Source organism: Oncorhynchus kisutch, linkage group LG4, assembly GCF_002021735.2.
Source record: "Oncorhynchus kisutch isolate 150728-3 linkage group LG4, Okis_V2, whole genome shotgun sequence".
In the NCBI taxonomy this organism is placed as follows: Eukaryota; Metazoa; Chordata; class Actinopteri; order Salmoniformes; family Salmonidae; genus Oncorhynchus; species Oncorhynchus kisutch.
Window position 1 is genome coordinate 44,754,761 of NC_034177.2, and position 17,927 is coordinate 44,772,687.

The window sequence follows — 17,927 nt, forward strand, 5'->3', positions numbered from 1 at the left end:
GGTATGCTTGAAATGTTATGACTGAAAGGGTGTTGAACAAATTTAAGAGCTTCTAGAGCAGGGTCGGCAACAGGCGCCCCGTGGGCCTAAAATCAGCAGGAATTCAAAAACAATTAAAAATGTTCAATGTAGGTAATCTGTTCCCAAGAGACTTGATCCTATTTCAATTTAATCAAGGTATGAAATTATTGTTATTTTCAAGTACAATCTCTGTTTGGGTTAATTTGCAGTGTACACATTATTATTATTGTTTTCCTGCCCCCCAACCATTCCCTCTGAGATGGTCCAGCACCATCACCAGACAATTGCTTTCATTTTTGGTGTAATTCTCATTTCTGGAAAAGCTTAAAATAAAGGTACAAATGTAGGTCATGTGACATGATATCCCAAAACACAGAGCCCTAGTCATAATCCTTGAGTCTATTGACGCACCCATGCGTCAATCTAAGTAACATAATAAAATAATCCCCGTCAAAATCTGTTTAGCGGATAAGAGCCACCATAAATCCTCTATCCCCTCAACATCAGAATATGAATTCAGTGTGCAGAAATGGCAAAGGAGTTCAGGAAGTCAAATTAACTGCCTATTTCCTGTTCCATGACTCGCAAAGTTAGCTTCAAATGTCATCGTGACCATCATGAAGACGTGTCTTGTAGAACAAACATGCCTTTGACATGTAGAATAAGGAGGAATCATGTCGGCTCTGTATCAGGGCAAAATTTGCCTGAATTTCATGAATGCTCTTACTGTTTCAATAGCCTATATATTAATATGATTAAAATCAGCCTTTAAACTCAATATCGCAGTTTTCCAATCTGCTTAAATTTTTCTTGATGTCTCTACTCCTTGTGTGTCTGCAGCTCCTTCTACAGATTGGATCTAAGGTTTCTCAGCATTGTCCAGGATGATTTATGGTTGTCTTGGTTGATTTTTATGGGGTACTCATGCCTGTGTTATACTGGTAAAGCCTGCCCTTGATATAAGACACTGACAGATATAAGACACTGACCAGTTTCAATTCAGGTTCAGTTTACAAAGAAGGAAAAAGCATGGTCAATTTTTCTTGGCTCTTTGTCTCCCACTGTATCATATGAATGGCAGTTCACTGGTGATAGTTGTTGTCAAGCTCTGAGGGGAAGTCACCCTGAGCACTGTTGTCTGAGGCAGTATGCGAGTGAAGACCGCTGCGATTCTACTCTGTCTGTTACTTTCTCCAAACGAGCATTTCAGATCTCTCTGGTAAGTTATGAAATGTATACCAGTAATAGGTAGCAGGGTATACAGATTCAAAGAAACATTGATTGGAATGTGGACGTTTAACTTGAATGTACAATTATTTTAAGTATATTTTTTTGTTGAACAAGCCCTGTCTTTTTTACACCTACAGGTCTAAAGTGTGGACTTCCACAGGTCCGGAACCGCCTTGACTGTTATTTGAGAATTGTTGGAGGCAAGATATAGATAACCACCCCTGGTTGGTAAGTGACTTCCTTTTACTGTACATGTGACACCCTCCTTTTGAGAAATATGGCTATAAGGATACAGTGCATTTGGAAAATATTCAGACCCCTTGACTTTTTTCACATTTTGTTACGTTACAGCCTTATCCTAAAATGGATTTTTTTTTAAATAGTTCCCCTCATCTACACACATTACCCCATAATAACAAAAAACTGAAATATCACATTTACATAAGTATTCAGACCCTTTACTCAGTACTTTGTTGAAGCACCTTTGGCCGCAATTACAGCTGTGAGTCTTCTTGGGTATGACTCTACAAGCTTGGCACACCTGTATTTGGGGAGTTTCTCCCATTCTTTTCTGCAGATTCCCTCAAGCTCTGTCAGGTTGGATGGGGACTGTCGCCGCACAGCTATTTTCAGGTCTCTCCAGAGATGTTCGATTTGGTTCAAGTCCAGGCTCTGGCTGGGCCACTCAACGACATTCAGAGACTTGACCCGAAGCCACTCCTGCGTTGCTTGGCTGTGTGCTTAGGGTCATTGTCCTGTTGGAAGGTGAACCTTCACCACAGTTTGAGGTCCTGGGCGCTCTGAAGTAGGTTTTCATCAAGGACCTCTCTGTACTTTGCTCTGTTCATCTTTCCCTCAATCCTGACAAGTCTCCCAGACCCTGCTGCTGAAAAACATCCCCACAGCATGATGCTGCCACCACCATGCTTCACCGTAGCGATGGTGCCAGGTTTCCTCCAGACGTGACGCTTGGCATTCAGTCCAAAGAGTTTAATCTTGGTTTCATCAGTCCAGAGAATCTTGTTTCTCATTGTCTGAGAGTACTTTAGTTGCCTTTTGGCAAACTCCAAGCGGGCTGTCCTGTGCCTTTTATTGAGGTGTGGCATCTGTCTGGCCATTCTACCATAAAGGCCTGATTGATGGAGTGCTACGAAGATGGTTGTCCTTTTGGAAGGATCTCTGGAGCTCTGTCAGAGAGACCATCGGGTTCTTGGTCACCTCCCTGACCAAGGCCCTTCTCCCCCAATTGCTCAGTTTGGCCGGGCGGCCAGCTCTAGGGAGTCCTGGTGGTTTCTTCCATTTAGGAATGATGGCCACTGACTTCTTGGGGACCTTCAATGCTGCATAATTATTTTTGGTACCCTTCCGCAGATGTGTGCCTCAACACAATCCTGTCTCGGCGCTCTAGGACAATTCCTTCGACCTCGTGGCTTGGTTTTGCGCTGACATGCACTGTCAACTGTGGGACCTTTTATATAGACGGATATGTGCCTTTCAAAATCATGTCCAATCAATTGTATTTACCACAGGTGGACTAAATAAGGTATTTCTGTTTTATATTTTGTATAAATTAGAAAACATTTCTAAACCTGTTTTCACTTTGTGACAGTCTTTGTTTGTAGATTGCTGAAAATATTATTTAATGCATTGTAGAATAAGGCTGTAATGTAACAAAATGTCAAAATCAAGGGGTCTGAATACTTTCCTAATGCACTGTAAGTAATGTTTTGTCTTAAACAATTATTATTAATTTATTAATTGTCTTAAACAATTAAGCACTTTGATGCTAGTTTTGTACACTGGTGATCAGTTTGTTAGTATGCTGGTCACCAGCATAACACAATGAAGGCTGGTCACCAGCAAAAACAGCACTGGTCACCAGCATATGCTGTTTTTTTTCAGCAGGGGACTTAGGCCAGACATTATTCTTGGCAATGTAGGAAATCCTTTCTAAAGTACATCCTCTGCCTGCTTCTGTGTTCAGACCATATTTCTACCTCTGCCCAGTGAGCGCTTCCTGCCCAGGACCAGCTGGCTTGTGAGTGGATTGGAATGGACAATAGAACGTAAGGCCCACATTCACTTTACCTTCAGTTGGACATTTATTACAAACTAGCACTTCAATATGGACACCTGACTCTTCACTTGGATTTTCTGGATGTTTTGAAGATGGAGACCTAGCTCGATCCCAGATCTTTTATGCAGTCGGTGTCACAATGACCACGCGGATTTGCTAAGATGGCACCAACGGATATGGGATCAGGCTAATGGAAACCCACTGTACCCACATTCAGCTGGTCGTCTACCTGCCATTCCGAGAGGTGCAGCTGGAGTTGGTGGAGCCAGCTAAGTGCAAGTATGTTCTCCAGACCCTGAGACCCCCACAGCAGGCCCGCTGTGTGCTGGACTAGAGAGAGAGAGGGTAAGGACACCTGCCAGGTAGGCTACAACACAGCATGCTGTCTGACTCTGCATGTCAAAATCTATAACAGTGTTATTATGCTTCAGTGGTCTCTGTCCAGTGTCTGGTGGAGGATCTCTGGGTATTTTCAGTCATAACAGTTCCTCTGTTCAGACTTCCCATCATTCCTTTGAGAGGTCCTTTATCAGATAGTGTTGTATTCTCCCATGTCCAGCGGGACTCTGGGGGTCCTCTGATCTACCCCAGAGAGGATGGCCACTGGGCCATGGTGGGGGTCACCTCCTGGGTAAAGGCTGTGGCCGGAGCCAGATCAACAACAAGGCCGAGTCCCCAGCCAAGATAGGATCCCCGGGGGCCTTTACTGATGTCAAGATGCTCCTGCCTTGGATCAAGAGGAAACTCGGAAAGTCATCTAACACGTTTTAGTCAGTGTGAGCCATGCAGGTCTACAATGAACCTTTACTGTATGATGTGACTGTCGTCTTTGAACAGTGCATTTGATGCTGATTGTGTGTGTACTGTGCTGCATGACTTTGCAGTGAGGGATGGGCCTGTGAGGGTCTCAAACCCAAACCTTACAGTCTGTCTCGACAACAACGAGTGGGTGTCAGTGTACAGGCCCGTTGCATAGGGGGAGGGAGAGCTGTGCTGAATTGAATGCTCTTTAATTAAATACGCTTTTAGGCCAATTTACTCACCACTTGACAGCTGTCATGGGCAGCAGGTAGCCAAGCTGTTAGACAGGCGAGCAGGCAGCCAGAGGGTTGCTGTTATCAAATCCTAGATTCCATTTCCTCTGTTGTGCCCTTGAGCAAGGCACTTAATGCCTCACAACAACAGCCCCCTGGGCGCCCAGTGTGGAAGCCCCCCCACACCTCTCCAAAAACCTGTATGCATGTACTGTAAGTCAAATTTTGGTTGGACCTTGTGTGCAATTGACCAATAAAGTGATCTTAATCAGTTTAGTCAAAAGGTGGAATACTTGTGAGTTTTTTTCACAAAGTAATAGATTGACCCTGTAGGAATAGATATACCTTAGATTAAACTGTTCTTGGAACATCAAATGCATCCAATCAGTTTTCCATACTGATTCTTTGTCTCTGTCTCTCTCTGTGTATAGTGGCAAGAAAACGTATGTGAACCCTTGGATTTAATAACTGGTTGACCCTCCTTTGGCAGTAATAACCTCAACCAAATGTTTTCTGTAGTTGTGGATCAGACCTGCAGAATGGTCAGAATGAATTTTGAACTAGTCCTCTTTACAAAACTTTCAGTTCAGCAATATTCTTGGGATGTCTGGTGTGAACCGCTCTCTTGAGGTCATGCCACAGCATCTCAATCGGGTTGAGGTCAGTACTCTGACTGGGCCACTCCAGAAGGCGTATTTTCTTTTGTTGAAGCCATTCGGTTTTACTTCTCTGTTTTGGGTCGTTGTCCTGTTGCATCACCCAACTTCTGTTGAGCTTCAATTGGCGGACAGGTAGCCTTTACATTCTCCTGCAAAATGTCTTGATAAAATGAATTCCCAAGTTTTCTGACAACGATGGCAAGCTCTCCAGGCACTGAGGCAGCCACACTCCACCACACTTGACAGTTGCGGTGAGGTTTTGATGTTGGTGTGCTGTGCCTTTTCTTCTTCTTCTTTTCCACACATATCTTGTGTGTTCCTTCCAAACTGGACTTTCATCTGTCCACAGAATATTATACCAGTAGCGCTGTGCAACATACTGGTGCACTTTGGCAAACTTCAGACGTGCAGCAATGTTTTTTTTTTGGACAGCAGTGGCTTTCGTGGTGTCCTCCCATGAACACCATTCTTGTTTAATGTTATACGTATCATAGACTCGTCAACACCCTCTGTCACAGTGACCAGCTCACAGTATTTGTGGGTTCAGACTCCGAGTAGCCTATTGGTGAGAGATGAGGTGGCGTTGACCCTAGTTTTACCCTTCCCACCAGTTGATTTAGAGGGTTTTGACTTTGATCTCACATTGGCTTTCTCTCAGTGGTAGAAAAAGTACCCAATTGTCATACCTTAGTAAAAGTAAAGATACCTTAATAGAAAATGACTAAATAGAAAATGACTACTTGAGTAAAAGTCTAAAAGTATTTGGTTTTAAACATTTTTTTTCACCTTTATTTAACCAGGTAGGCAAGTTGAGAACAAGTTCTCATTTACAATTGCGACCTGGCCAAGATAAAGCAAAGCAGTTCGACACATACAACAACACAGAGTTACACATGGAGTAAAACAAACATACAGTCAATAATACAGTAGAAAAATAAGTCTATATACATACTTTAGTATCAAAAGTAAATGTAATTGCTCAAATATACCTAAGAATCAAAAGTTAAATCCTTTCACATTCCTTATATTAAGAACCAGATGACACCATTTTATTTGCTTCTTTTTTTTTAAAGGATATCCAGGGGCACACATAATTGACAAATTAAGCATTTGTGTTTTAGTGAGTTCGTCAGATCAGAGGCAGTAGGGATAACCAGGGATGTTCTCTTGAGAAGTGTATGAATTGGACCATTTTCCTGTCCTGATAAGCATGTGAAATGTAACGAGTACTTTTGGGTGTCAGGGAAAATGTATGGAGTAAAAAGTACATTGTTTTCTTTAGGAATGTAGTAAAGTAAAAGTTGTCAAAAATATTAATAGTAATGTACAGATACCCAAAAAAACAACTTAAGTAAAAATACTTTAAAGTACTACTTAAGTATTTTTACACCACTGGGTTCTCTTAGGAAGGTTCTGTGCCACTTTGTGTCTGACGTCAGTGGAACAGGAAGCAGATTTGTTGTTAGATTCCGAGGTGTAACCTCTATGTCAGGCCATGCATACTTGGCTCGCCAAGCCTAACCCCACTCACCCCAGGGATAGAAAAAATCTCAGAGTTAACAACAGAATATTAAACCAGTTACCATTGCAGAAGTGCTCTATGTCAAAACTGTGTTTTTGGATTATAAAAATGACAGACTGAAACTGATGGCTGGATCCTCATAGCATTTGTTTTCTGCTAAATAATTATTTAGTTCTCTGTTTATACTGCAAATGCCTGTGTATTGTGTTCGTGACATGATGATAGAGTACGGTGTTTGGCAAAGCTATGTGCTGGGTCTCATGTTTCATCACCATGCCTGATGACTGGATGTGTCTAGTCCCTCAGAGTTCCTGACAATGGATAGGCTCCCTACTCTCTTTCAATCCTAGCAGAGCCCTCCACCTTGTTAGCCACACACCCTCCAAGTGCTGCTAGTCAGACATGTGCAAGTATGCACACACGCATATACACACATCCCCATGGGGCTAACTGAATTCTAATTCCAAATTCTATAGCTGACTCTCCCATAGTTACAGAGCATTCAGAGGGCACACAGCAGTCCCATGACCAGGCAATGAGGTGCAGAGGGTCTGTGATAAACACAAACTCCTCTACTGTAACTACACCACGTGGGTCAGAAACAGGAGCCAAGATGGCTGGCTGACAGTGTTTGTGTTGTATGGAGGCACATGTATTGTCAAGGGTTAAGTGTGTGACAGGGTGCGTGTAGAGCCACAGGCAGGGCTTGTGGCTAATAATATGTCCTTTGTGTTTGTGCAGCGTCGGGATGTGGCACCGTGGCACTAGTCCAGGATCAGAGGGCCATTCAGAGTTTCAACTACCCACAATCCTACAGCAACAACTCTGACTACCACTGGGTCATCTATGCCCCCCAGGATCATGTTGTCAAGGTGACACATGTTGACCTATACCTCTTATGCAGAGGGGGCTTTAATATTTTGTGTATTGTCCTGTGCAAGGCCATTGTGACCGAAGGGATACCCCAGATCTCTGATTGCTCCCAGTGGAATCATGAATACGGTCTCTGGTGTGGATGGGATCAGTTTACCTGTACTGGAAAGAATGTATTACTCACTTTGATGCAACCATAACAACAATAATAACAGCAACAGACTGCAATAGTGTTGCTGCACATGTCACGTTTTTTTGGCTGAAATTACAATTATTTAAGAGTTTACTTACAGCTTAGTGCAAGGATGATGTTGTATTCCTTTGTTATTTTATTCTCTTATCTTGCGGCGTGACTTCGATGACTTTGACTTGGAGCAGTCAGATGACTGCAGTCTGATTCGCTGATTTGTACTTCGGAGATGTGGACGCAAATAAAACTTTTTTTGTCACATACACAAGGTTAGAAAATGTCAATGCGAGTGTGGTGAAATGCTTGTGCTTCTATTTCCGACAGTACAATAATATCTAACAAGTAATTTAACAATTCCCCAAAACTGAAAAATTGGGCGTGCAAAGTTATTCAGCCCCTTTACTTTCAGTGCAGCAAACTCTCTCCAGAAGTTCAGTGAGGATCTCTGAATGATCCAATGTTGACCTAAATGACTAATGATGATAAATACAATCCACCTGTGTGTAATCAAGTCTCCGTATAAATGCACCTGCACTGTGATAGTCTCAGAGGTCCGTTAAAAGCGCAGAGAGCATCATGAAGAACAAGGAACACACCAGGCAGGTCCGAGATACTGTTGTGAAGAAGTTTAAAGCCGGATTTGGATACAAAAAGATTTCCCAAGCTTTAAACATCCCAAGGAGCACTGTGCAAGCGATAATATTGAAATGGAAGGAGTATCAGACCACTGCAAATCTACCAAGACCTGGCCGTCCCTCTAAACTTTCAGCTCATACAAGGAGAAGACTGATCAGAGATGCAGCCAAGAGGCCCATGATCACTCTGGATGAACTGCAGAGATCTACAGCTGAGGTGGGAGACTCTGTCCATAGGACAACAATCAGTTGTATATTGCACAAATCTGGCCTTTATGGAAGAGTGGCAAGAAGAAAGCCATTTCTTAAAGATATCCATAAAAAGTGTTGTTTAAAGTTTGCCACAAGCCACCTGGGAGACACACCAAACATGTGGAAGAAGGTGCTCTGGTCAGATGAAACCAAAATTGAACTTTTTGGCAACAATGCAAAACGTTATGTTTGGCGTAAAAGCAACACAGCTCATCACCCTGAACACACCATCCCCACTGTCAAACATGGTGGTGGCAGCATCATGGTTTGGGCCTGCTTTTCTTCAGCAGGGACAGGGAAGATGGGTAAAATTTATGGGAAGATGGATGGAGCCAAATACAGGACCATTCTGGAAGAAAACCTGATGGAGTCTGCAAAAGACCTGAGACTGGGACGGAGATTTGTCTTCCAACAAGACAATGATCCAAAACATAAAGCAAAATCTACAATGGAATGGTTCAAAAATAAACATATCCAGGTGTTAGAATGGCCAAGTCAAAGTCCAGACCTGAATCCAATCGAGAATCTGTGGAAAGAACTGAAAACTGCTGTTCACAAATGCTCTCCATCCAACCTCACTGAGCTCGAGCTGTTTTGCAAGGAGGAACGGGAAAAAATTTCAGTCTCTCGATGTGCAAAACTGATAGAGACATACCCCAAGCGACTTACAGCTGTAATCGCAGCAAAAGGTGGCGCTACAAAGTATTAACTTAAGGGTGCTGAATAATTTTGCACGCCCATTTTTTCACTTTTTGATAAAAAAAAAAAAGTTTGAAATATCCAATAAATGTCGTTCCACTTCATGATTGTGTTGATTGGGATAGGGCAGTGGGGCGGTATGCAAACTGAAGTGGGTCTATGGTGGTGGAGGTGGAGGTGATCCTTGACTAGTCTCTCAAAGCACTACATGATGACAGAAGTGAGTGCTACGAGGCAGTAGTCATTTAGTTCAGTTCTTTGCCTTCTTGGGTACAGGAACAATGGTAGCCATCTTGAAGCACGTGGGGACAACAGACTGGGATAGGGAGTGATTGAATATGTCCGTAAACACACCAGCCAGCTGGTCTGCGCATGCTTTGAGGACGCGGCTGGGGATGCCGTCTGGGCCAGCAGCCTTGCGAGGGTTAACACGTTTAAATATTTTGACTCATGTCAGCCACGGCGAAGGAGAGGGGGGGGGGGGGCGCAGTCCTTGTTAACGGGCCGCGACGGTGGGAATGTATTATCCATAAAGCAGGCAGAGAAGGTGTTTAGTTTGTCTGGAAGCGTGACGTCGGTGTCCGTGACGTGGCTGGATTTCTTTTTGTTGTCCGTGATTTCCTGTAGATCCCGCCACATGCATTTCAAGTCTGAGCCATTGAATTGCGACTCCACCTTGTCCCTGGACTGGCTTTTCACTTGTTTGATTGCCTTGCGGAGGGAATAGCTACACTGTTTATATTCAGACATATTCCCAGACCTCTTTTCATGGTTAAATGCGTTGGATCGCGCTTTCAGTTTTGCCCGAATGCCGCCATCTATCCACAGTTTCTGGTTAGGGTAGGTTTTAATAGTTACAGTGGGTACAGCATCTCCAATGCACTTTATAAACGCACTCACCGACTCAGCGTATAGGTCAATGTTGTTCTCTGAGGCTAACCGGAACATATTCCAGGACACGTGATCAAAACAACCTTGAAGCGTGGCTTCCGATTGGTCCGACCAACGTTGAATGGTTCTCGTCACTGGAACATCCTGTTTGAGTTTCTGCCTATACGACAGAAGGAGCAAGAGAGGAGATGGTTACATAACCTGATCCTAAGAGCAATAAGTCAAGACGCCTATCCAAATTGATAAGACTTTTAAGCCACATTAATAATTGTAATAGATGCTGAAATATAAATGAACAAAACATTAACTCTAGCTGAAAGATCTCTCACCTACAGTACACACACACAAACGCACACATACAGTTGAAGTCGGAAGTTTGCATACATTTAGGTTGGCGTCAGTAAAACACATTTTTCAACCACTCCACACATTTCTTGTAAAAAAACTATATTTTTGACAAGTCGGTTAGGACAACTACTTTGTGCATGACACAAGTAATTTTTCCAACAATTGTTTACAGGCAGATTATTTCACTTATAGTTCACTGTATCACAATTCCAATGGTTCAGAAGTTAACATACACTAAGTTGACTGTGCCTTTAAACAGCTTGGAACATTCCAGAAAATGTCATGGCTTTAGAAGCTTCTGATAGGCTAATTGACATAATTTGAGTCAATTGGAGGTGTACCTGTCAATGTATATCAAGGCCTACCTTCAAACTCTGTGCCTCTTTGCTTGACATCATGGGAAAATCAAAAGAAATCAGCCAAGACCTCAGAAAAAAAATTTGAATATTGAAAAAATTGTGAAGATGCTGGAGAAAACGGGTACACAAGTATGTATATCCACAGTAAAACAAGTCCTATATTGTCCCCGCTCAGCAAGGAAGAAGCCAATGCTCCAAAACAGCCATCAAAAGCCAGACTACGGTTTGCAACTGCACATGGGGACAAAGATCCTACTTTTTAGAGAAATGTCATCTGGTCTGATGAAACAAAAATAGAACTGTTTGGCCATAATGACCATCGTTATGTTTGGAGGAAAAAGGGGGAGACTTGCAAGCTGAAGAACACCATCCCAGCTGTGAAGCACAGGGTGGCAGCATCATGTTGTGGGGGTGCTTTGCTGCAGGAGGGACTGGTGCACGTCACAAAATAGATGGCATCATGAGGGAGGAAAATTAGAGCACTTGGCCTTTATTAAACTAAACTTGAAGTAATCATGTTCAAATTTCCAACTGTGGGGCCCCCATTGATTTCGTTAGTCACTCTCACTCAGATATCATATTAAAACTGTAAACATTTCCCTCCAACAAATGGAAAATGTGTAGAATTGCAGGACATTAGCTGTAAAACTGCACATTTTTCCTGGTTTAAGCACTTCATGTGTAGGTTGGTCTTGCTGAAAAGGATGCACAATGGTACTGGAAAAGCTCCTTCCTATCAATAGAATAAAATATAGTCTAAAGTAGGATACTATACTGGTAAATTGAATAGTTAGACAGAAGAATACAATTGATTCTATGGGATCGTCCAATCTTTACACCAGTGTGTTCGAGACCAAGACTGGAGCAAATCGAGAGGGGGGGAGACAGAGTCAAGACCAGGAGGGGGACAAAGGGGTCCAAGGCCGAGACAAGAAAAATGCAAGTCCAATTCAAGACCATGATTGTAATTTTGTAATACCGATTTGTTGAGTTAGTTAGCGATAACTGGTATATATCATACATTTAAACGTGTTTTCTAACCTACCGGCTACCTGGAGTGGCAGGTAGCGTTGGGCCAGTAACCGAAAGTTTGCTGGGTCTGCTGGGTCGAATCCCGGTGCTGACAAATTAAAATCTGATGTAGGCAGTTAACTCACAGTTCCCTGGTAGGTTGTTCCATGCCAAAACCAGTTGAGAGCTGCACACTCTTGCTGCCTGCAGATGATATTCTGATAGAACTAGGCTGCGTCGCGCATGTGATTATTTCACATGCTTTGTGATTGTGTAGTCTACTCTGTGCATGATTTCTCTATTGTACTACATCATCGTACACTACTTTGATACGCATCAGTAGAGATTAAGAAGTGAGTATAAGCAATACATACTGTGCGCTCTCCTACATGAGTGCGCGAGTGTTGCTGTCCTGTGTTCAGAATCACGAAACTGTCACATACTGAAGGCCTATAGGTTCGCCACTTCGCAAACATGTTTATAAAATATATGTAAAGGCTGTTAAGATACTGTATTAATGTTTGAAGAAAGGAGTGTATATATTTGGCCTGGCTAAACTTTTTATGGGAATGGAAGCTGATAATTCAGAGTTTTATTTACTCCGCTGGTCTCTGAAAGAAATTAGGAGTCTTCACTGTCCAAGACCTAGTACAAATGTATCCGACACGGAGACACTCTGTGGTCTCGAGTACTGCAACACTGCTTTACACTAAACATTTGTTTGTTTATTAACTTTAAAGTCCATTTGGAGTAACACCCTTCTAAATGAATGTAGGTTGGCCTTTTCCCAGTTTCTGGTTGGTCCAAGCTCTGGGCGTATCTCATCTGTCCATTCACTATTGGTGCTTCTCAACTCAGCAGTGAGAATAGACCAATTGATGTTTACAGACGTCGGATCATAAATGTATCATTCTTTTGTCGCAACCAAGAAATTCAAATGAGCCTCAAAATCCGTAGTTCTTTCTCTCAATGTGGGGGCAGTAATGCCAATTTAGCAATTTTGTTGCTAAATTGAGCAACTTTTCAGACTACCCTGGCAACCTTTTTTTCAAACAGCACCTAACAACAAATTTAGCTACTTTAAACTATTTATTTTGAACTTTTAGCAACTTTTGAAACGTGACTCAAATGCTAAAATGCACGCATTTTCCCTCTAAATTACACAAAAACGATTTTCCCTTTCACACATTCAGTCACAACACAAATGCCTGGCTGCAAAAAGTGCATTGTGAGGAACGTCAGCAGCAGGCCAGCAGCAATTTCAGAAAATTGCAAATTATTGTTGGCTGACTGCAGCAGGGTTCGACGAGCCAAACCCGACGAGCCAAACCCAATGAATATAGTTAGTCACGAATGTTTGATCTTGAACAGAACTAACAACATCAATCAACATGTCTCAATCGAAACTGTACAGCCAGAAGTACAGATAAGACTGCAAGTCTGTACCTGAACAAATGTCAAATCATATTTTTCGCTGAGATGCCCAATCAATTTGAGTAACGTTATTGTGAATTCTACGCAATGACGCAGTTTTACGTTTTCACGCAATGACGTCACAAAGTCATTTAGCAACTTTTAGCAACAAATCAACCTGCCTCTAGCAATTTACCCTGAAAATGAGTTGGCAACATTGTGTGGGGCAGTCGAATCATTAGGACCAGTACCAGCTCTCGCTCGGTTTAACACTTAAAGCACCAGACAGAATATTAATAAATGTCCTACTGGTACTGTAGACATATAGGTCCTATTACTGCAACAATCAAATGTACCAACATGTATCTGAAATGCAGCCGTACGCTTCAACAACTCTAGTTTTAAATAGCTTAATAACACAACATACAGTGCATTAGGAAAGTATTCAGACCCCTTTACTTTTTCCAAGTTAGAGGCATAAAAAGCATAGAAAGTTCAAGCATAGAAAGTTAGAGGCATACATTTCATACCCCCCCCAAAAAATCATACCCCCCCCTAACCTCCCCTGTTATTGGTAATGGTGAGAGGTTAGCATGTTTTGGGAGTTATGATCTGTGTTCCTCTAACTTTCTCACTCATCACTATTCACGATTCATTCATGATTTCCCATAATCATGGTAGAATCCACATCAACATAGAAGTGTCCAGAAACATATTATATTCTTATGTACGATAAGTGACATTTCTAAACAGCTAAACAGATATGTATGAAAATATCCTTAAATCAAAGGGGGCATTCTGTCACCTCATATGAAACATTTGATCTCAAATCCAAAATGCTGGAGTATAGAGCCAAGCTTTTGCTACACTGTCCAAATTCACATGGAGGGGAGTGTAACTGTGTGTGTATGTGTGTGCGCCTGCGTGCATGCATGCCTGCACGTGTGTTTGTGACCTCTCAGACTCGTGTGTAATGTCTCATGTCTGTGCGCCTCAACCCCCAGTGAGTCTCTGGAGGGAGAGGGCGTCATAGCACTCCAGGCCCTGAGAGGTGCGCCTCAGCCTGGACATTGAACATATCTGCACTGGGGCCATTATCCAGCCTGCCTGGGTCCTCCTAGGCCTGTGAGTGTCACACCAACACATATCCTATACTTTTTCATAGGTGAAAATGTTAATAAAAACAGATAACACACATCCTATAGTATTATATTCATTTAGTGCAAAAGAAATGGGGTATTTGAAGAGTTTGAAAACTCCTGCCCTCTACTTTTTCGTAGATGAATATGAATATTCATAAAAACAGATCATAACACCAGGTAGAGACCCAAAGAACCAGGTAGGAAGCATCCTCAGTCTTCCTATCCCTCACTCAGTGTGTCAATCTCCCCCCACCTGACAAACACACATACATACTGTGGCAGACCAGGGGGTTTGGTCAAAACGTTTACACAGATCAGACAATAGGATTAGCTCGGTTTCAAGGGTGTTTTATTTGAATAACAAAAGAAAAGGTCTCCCCCATGAGACCATCTCCGGGATACCGTCTTCTGGGCTCTGGGTCTTGCTGTATCCTGTGGGGAACAAAAACTGAACTCCCTCCTTTTACCTCTGGAACCGTCCAACTATACAGGAGTAACCTTTCTTCCCCAGTCTCTTCTCCCGTGAGCTGCCCTTCTGGCAGCTTTATGGGACCCGTCCAGCTGGTGAGCAGCCCTTGATTACTCACCAACCACAAGCAGCCCCAAATAGTCCTGGCCAGAGAGCCCGTCGAGACCTGGCACGTCCAGCAGAGGGAGCCATCGCCTCGTGATGTATACTCCATCTGTCACCAGGCCTCAACAAGTCTCCCCCTGGTGGCTGACCTGACATACAGCTACAGCTGTACCCCCGTTGCTCCTCACTGAGCAAGCCCAGTCCTATCTGTCCTGCTCGGGACAGGAAGTCCCACCCTTCCAGGTCTGCATAGTCTCACCGTGGGAGGGTCAGAGAGGTACGTACAGTTTCGTGCCATACTGTGTTTAACCCATAACAAGACACCATGACAAAGCAAAAAGGTAACTTTAGCACGATGAGTGTTGTTCTTAAAAGTTGAAGTGGAAACGGGTTATGTGTATGTATAAATATGACATTACCTCATTAAAATGTCTGCACATCAGGGAAATATTTGCTGGAAATGTGTGTGTGGGTGGCAACATTCCCCATCCAACCAGACAGAGCTTGAGAGGATCTGCAGAGAGGAATGGGAGAAACTCCCCAAATACAGGTGTGCCAAGCTTGTAGCGTCGTACCCAAGAAGACTCGATGCTGTAATCGCTGCCAAAGGTGCTTCAACAAAAGTACTGAGTAAAGGGTCTGAATACTTATGTAAATGTGATATTAATATTATTATTTTTATAAATATGAAAATATTTCTAAACCTTTTTTGCTTTGTCATTATGGGGTATTGTGTGTAGAATGATTGAGGGGAAAAAAATATTTAATCAATTATAGAATAAGGGTGTAACGTAACAAAATGTGGGAACAGTCAAGGGTTCTGAATACTTTCCGAATGCACTGTATATGATGTAAATAAGAACAGTAGTCTATTTTGTATTTTTGTAAATTATTAGGTATCCCCATTAGCTGCTGCCAAGGTAGCAGCTACTCTTGCTGGGTCCAACCACATTAAGGCACGTCATACAAAAAAAGAAAACAGTACATCATATAACATTACTACACCATTACATATCCACTACATAAAATGTACAGTATAAACCGGGTGGTTTGAGCCTTCAATATCACCATACAACAATACCACAGTATGTGTGGGTGTGTGTGTGTGTCTCTTCACAGTACGCTGTTCCATAAGGGGTAGTTTTATCCAGTTTTTTTTCAATCTGATTTTAATAGTGCACAGCTATTTTCAGGTCTCTTTCAAAGATGTTCGATCGGTCTCTGGCTGAAGAACATTCAGAGACTTGTCCCGAAGCCAATCCAGCTGTGTGCTTCGGGTCTTTGTACTGTTGGAAGGTGAACCTTCATCCCAGTCTGAGGTCCTTAGTGCTCTGGAGCAGGTGTTCATCAAGGATTTCTCTGTACTTTGCTCCGTTGATCTTTGCCTTGATCCAGACTAGTCTCACAGTCCCTGCAGCTGAAAAACATACCCACAGCATGATGCTGCCACCACCATGCTTCATCGTAGGGATGGTGCCAGGTTTCCTCCATCGTGACTTTTGACATTCAGGCCAAAGAGTTCAATCTTGGTTTCATCAGACCAGAGAATCTTGTTTCTCATGGTCTGTGAGTCTTTAGGTCCCTTTTGGCAAGCTCCAGGCGGGCTGTCATGTGCCTTTTACAGATGAGTGGCTTCCGTCTGGTCACTCTACCATAAAGGCCTGATTGGGGGAGTGCTGGGGAGATGGTTGTCCTTCTGGAAGGTTCTCCCATCTCCACAGAGGAACTCTAGAGCTCTGTCAGAGTGACCATCGGGTTCCTGGTCACCAAACTGTGCCTCGACACAATCCTGTCCCTGACCTCTGTGGACAATTCCTTCGACCCCATGGCTTGCTTTTTGCTAGTCTGTGGGACTTTATATAGACAAGTTTGTGCTTTTCCAAATCATGTCCAATCAGTTGAGTTTACCACATGTGAACTCCTATCAGGTTGTAGAAACATCAAGGATGATCAATGGAAACTGGATGCACATGAGCTCCATTTCTAGTCTCATAGCCAAGAGTCTGAATACTTGTGTAAATAAGGTATTTCAGTTTTTTATTTGTAATAAATTATTACAATTTCTAAAAACCTGTTTTCACTTTGTCATTATGGGGTATTGTGTGTCGATTGATGAGGGGGAACAAATAATTTAATCAATTTTAGAATAACGCTGTAACTTAAACAAAATGTGTAAAAAGTCAAGGAGTCAGAATACTTTCCGAATGCACTGTATACCAAATTGCATGAATCTAGTTCAACAGTCCAGAAGTTATAAGCCTAAGTGTGCTATAGTGTCATAAACTTGCTTGGAGCTATTTTCATTGATCTCACACACACACACACACACACACACACACACACACACACACACACACACACACACACACACACACACACACACACACACACACACACACACACACACACACACACACACACACACACACACACACACACACACACACACACACACACACACACACACACACACACACACACACACACACACACACACACACACACACACACACACACACACACACACACACACACACACACACACACACACACACACACACACACACACACACACACACACACACACACACACACACACACACACACACACACACACACACACACACACACACACACACACACACACACACACACACACACACACACACACACACACACACACACACACACACACACACACACACACACACACACACACACACACACACACACACACACACACACACACACACACACACACACACACACACACACACACACACACACACACACACACACACACACACACACACACACACACACACACACACACACACACACACACACACACACACACACACACACACACACACACACACACACACACACACACACACACACACACACACACACACACACACACACACACACACACACACACACACACACACACACACACACACACACACACACACACACACACACACACACACACAC

The 17,927-nt window shown here is 42.9% G+C and overlaps 1 long non-coding RNA gene across 3 annotated transcripts; it reads left to right on the forward strand.

Annotated features, from left to right (window-relative positions):
- The first annotated feature begins 839 nt into the window (after positions 1-839).
- LOC116373998 (uncharacterized) lies at positions 840-7,871 on the forward strand. Of its 3 annotated transcripts, none has more exons than XR_004209738.1 (5): positions 843-1,240; positions 1,389-1,479; positions 3,236-3,317; positions 3,421-3,673; positions 3,888-4,774. It is a non-coding gene; the product is annotated as an uncharacterized LOC116373998 (long non-coding RNA). The 3 variants fall into 3 exon arrangements; XR_004209737.1 differs by lacking the exon at positions 3,888-4,774 and adding an exon at positions 7,285-7,871 and having other exon boundaries at positions 844-1,240; XR_004209736.1 differs by having other exon boundaries at positions 840-1,240; positions 3,421-7,871.
- The last annotated feature ends 10,056 nt before the right edge of the window (positions 7,872-17,927 follow it).